This window comes from Alnus glutinosa, chromosome 11 (genome assembly GCF_958979055.1).
Source record: "Alnus glutinosa chromosome 11, dhAlnGlut1.1, whole genome shotgun sequence".
In the NCBI taxonomy this organism is placed as follows: domain Eukaryota; kingdom Viridiplantae; phylum Streptophyta; class Magnoliopsida; order Fagales; family Betulaceae; genus Alnus; species Alnus glutinosa.
Genome location: NC_084896.1, coordinates 2,873,180 through 2,877,482, shown reverse-complemented (window position 1 = coordinate 2,877,482; position 4,303 = coordinate 2,873,180). Strand labels below are relative to the sequence as shown.

General features: G+C 35.7%; 1 non-coding gene across 1 annotated transcript; it reads right to left on the bottom strand.

The window, feature by feature from the left end:
- Nucleotides 1-1,958: 1,958 nt before the first annotated feature.
- LOC133882946 (U4 spliceosomal RNA) lies at nt 1,959-2,113 on the bottom strand. Its single transcript, XR_009902763.1, has one exon. It is a non-coding gene; the product is annotated as a U4 spliceosomal RNA (small nuclear RNA).
- Nucleotides 2,114-4,303: the final 2,190 nt, after the last annotated feature.

The following is a 4,303-nucleotide window of genomic DNA, read 5'->3' as shown; positions in this document are numbered from 1 at the left end:
TAATACATATCTAACAACTAACAACGAATAACCACTCGATCTGTTGACTGAATTAAATGAAAATTCTTTTTCAGAAGCTTGATTGGGTCTAAGGACGGCGCTAATGAAAGTTGAACACCTTGTCTTGACATGGTTTTCCTTTAATGTTAGATTAAGATTGCATTAGAGTGAATAGACCCTCTGCAAATTGTCGAATCATTATCATAGCATTTGGCCCCATCCGATTGTTCAAATTTACTCTTTATTTTAGTTAAAAAAAAATAGTTTATTCAATGTTAAAAAAAAAAAAAAAAAACTCACCTTTTAAAAGCATTTATCTTCGGACCTATTCACTTTTATTATTCTATTTAAATATATATAAATATTCAAGTAATTAAAATGTTTTTCCAAAATTTAATTTAATAAAATACTTACCAAGACTAAAAAAAGAAGAGAGCCCTTTCTATATGGACTATCTGTAAAACCCCATTTTTCAACCTCCAATCAAACTTTGCCACGTTAGCTAAATCCACTAGAAAGAATAAGGATGAAAGCAGCTAATCACTTCATGGATATGAACACCCACGGCCTTCATCCATCGGCGACTGCAGCGGCTGGCACCACCCTCAACCACGGCCGGCTCTTTCTTCTTTTCTTTGACCCCCAACCCACTGCGCCAGTCCACTGAACCATCTTGTCGGGCTGCCTTCCCTGTGATACCCAACCCCATACGACCCATCCGGCAACCACTGCTAATACGACCATATCCCCTCCATTAATTTTTCTTTTCCCCTAGATCTAGATTTTTAGTCCGCACAAATCTCGTCCACCACAAATCAAAACAAACACCCAAATCCATATAATATTCCACTCTAGCAAGCAGCAGCTGAACACACAAAGCTCATCAAACTTGAAAAAATTGAAAACAAACAAATTTGCTTGCAACTCTCATCAATTGGCCACGAACTTGGCATTTCCTCAAATCACAAACCAAATTCACCCATCCAAGCGGCCACCGACAAACCTCCAAGCCTCCAACCTGTCAATCATTCCACCACCCTCAATCCAACCAAGCCAATACCCAAATCCCAGCCACCTTTGATACCCGAACCGCAAAACCCACAAATAGAAACCTATAAACCCCTCACCACACCGCAATCCACCACCGCACATGAAGTGGTGTCCCTGCCTCCACCCAAAATTTCATCTTTGATGCTGGCGATCTGCGGCATCAACTGGTCCTTCGGTGAGGGAAAGAGAAACCGACGATAGAGAGAGATTCTGGGAGACTGAGAGGTGTGTAGCGTTTGGTTGGGAGAGGTGGGGCGGCGGCGTTAGACATGGGGTTGTTTGTAGGTTGTTGGTTCTTTGGGCAAGGGACCCATGAGAGATTAGAGAAGAACATAGATGAGTAGGGGAAAGATTGAGTATTTTCATGTTTATTGTATTTTTATTGTATTTTTGATTTTTTGATGAGTTATTTACTTATAATTAGTTGCTATAAAATGAGGGTTTTATAGCTGTGATCATCATGTTAAATATGATTCTGTTTTACATTGATCATTATATTCAGCTTATTTTAAAATGAGAGCACCTACTATAAAAATGTGGTGTAAACTAACTTATTTACAACATCCACTCAGATTTAGACACATCAACTTGATACACAAAATAGAATAAACGCAAAAACTCTGGATTACCCCATCCTTGTTGTGGTTCCAGAAACTAGCGATCCACGTCCACCTATACCCGACTCTTCTGCCAAATGCCACCGCTGAAATCAACGGAAGGCCACCGTACCGCCTCCTCCTATGCATAAAGCCCTCCGATCGTGATTTCTTTGAGAAGCCACACTCCTAAGAATTTTCTTGGCAACCAAAGAACTCGGCAAGCCATCCCCAAGGTCTCACCTCCTCTCTCTCCCCCCCTCTCTCTCTCTCTCTCTCTCTCTCTCTCAACATGTCTTTTTTTTTTTCAAGGGCTAAAGGGAGCCCTTCCAGAAATTCTCGAAGGCCAGGGCCAAACCCAGGCCTAAGAGGGGAGGCCTAAGAGGGGGGTTGGAAATAGTTTTCAACCAGCAATAGACATGCCTTGGTTAGAACCTCTCTCAACGTGTCCTAATCCTTTGTTTGATTCCAGAGAAACCGGAGGGAAAGAAGAACAAAAATAGGAAACGGGGAGGGTTTTGACTTGTGGAAGCTCGGTAAAGGATGTTGTTGCAAGCTTGCTGAGTAATGGTGGCGAGTTGACTTAGTGAGGGAATTGGGTGGGGGAAGAAGTGAGCTTCTGCTTGCACGAAGAGTGGGGTTGAGATTTTGATCGAGTTTTGAGTTTTGATGATGAATTAACAGTGATAACGAAATGTGATTGGTGTCATTATCTTGCACATTTATTTTGTATCATTTTTTCAAATCTATAACTAAATCTGTGGGACTCACATTTGAGTTCCACAAATTTAATGATAGATTTCTCATATGGAGATGGACAAGAAATGTGTAAAAGAATGAAAACAAACTTTTCTCTTGTTAGAAATATGAAATATGATACTTTTACAACTTTTGTACAACAACAACAATTTTTTATTTTTTTTTGTCAAACTAATCATTAAATCTGTTTTCCCACATATGGGTCCTAAATATCCAATTGTTGATTTTAAAAAAAGTTGGTGGAGTTATACTCGAGTCATATAGAAGTTATAAACGTAACGTATCTCTAGAGGTATTTTTCATATCTATTGTATTTTGTGTGTGTGTGTGTGTTTTTTTTCTTTTACTGGTCAACCTCTAATTAGACGCTGTACAATATAGACTTTACAGCCCATCCGAAAAAGAGGTATTCTCTTTTAAAATATAGAGTGCTGCGAGTGCGCATATGTACGTTAATGGTTTCTAATTCTCCCGCTTTCGTTGCATGCATTATGGTAACCAGAAGACACGCACGAAAAGTACATAAGATTTAAAACCTTCGTCATTTTTCGGTTGTTTGCTTCAGAATCAAACATTGCTTATGTTTGTCCGCACATTTAGTAAATAATTTACAAGTTATTAAGCTAAATAATTGTATTCAATGTTTTTTAATGTTTTTTTAAAATTGGGAGGAGACAGAATGATCGATTTTTTTTTTTTTTAGTAAACAGTGCTCCCCAAATGAGGAGAGCATTGTTTAGGATCTTTAAATTTTGAAAAAACTTCAATTACCACTCATGATATTTCATCACTTTTACAATCATACTTTTAGACTTTAAAAATTGTCAATTTAGTGTATCAATTTTTTATTTTTTATTTTTTTTTAAAAAAAAAATTCAACCATCGGTTAGAATTTTCCATTAAATCCTAATGGAGGGATGTCAAAATTCCTAAAATACATGCCGTCTTTTTTAGGAAAAAAAATTTGCAAAGATTTAGTTGTTGGTAAGGATTTAACGAAATTTGCAAAAATATTCATACCTGAATCTTTCAAATATATATATATATTAAAAAAAAAAAGGCATTTTAGAAATCTTGACATGATTTAATGAAAAACCCTAACGGATGTGTGGAATTAAAAAAATAAAAATAAAAGATAGACACACTAAATTAACACTTTTTAAATTTTAAGAATATAATTATAAAAATAATGAAAGATCTGAGATTAGGTAAATTTTTCCCCCAAGTTTCGTACCAAACTCCGCAGCCATATGTAGAGCTAAAAAGAAGTCATTGTAGCATTCTGGCTTCCTATAATAACCTTTTCAACAAATTAGGGAGCTGGATGTGAGTGCTGTTTAAGTGATACTGATGGCAAGATCGATCACTAGTGGCTGGTCCTACCACCCGACGAAGAAGTCATCTTATTTTAAGCATTGCACCTACCAAGCACACAGGAAAAAACATTAAAAATAAAATAAAATAAAATTATAGTTTTTAATTTTTAATATATATATATATATATATATATATATATATTTATTGAGAATGACATGTATGTCGTTTTTATTAGACTGGCATGGTAAACTAAATATTTTTGTTAAATTTGTGGACAAAAAAATGATTTCAAGGAATAATTTGTTATTTGATATTTTTTCCTACCACAAGAACTTTACAATTTTTTTTTTTATACAATAAAAAATAATTTATAATTTAAACCGATCACGTGAACCAATACTACAATTTCTCCGTAACAAAAATACAAACTAATAAAATTCCAATAATGATTAAGCTTTCAATCATGCAACGACAAGATCATGGGTTGGTGTAATCTGTAGCTCGTGCCTCGTGTCTCGTGCCCTGCCTCAAATTGGCTCTACAACATTTATTTTCTTTCGTATAGGAATCAATACTCATCG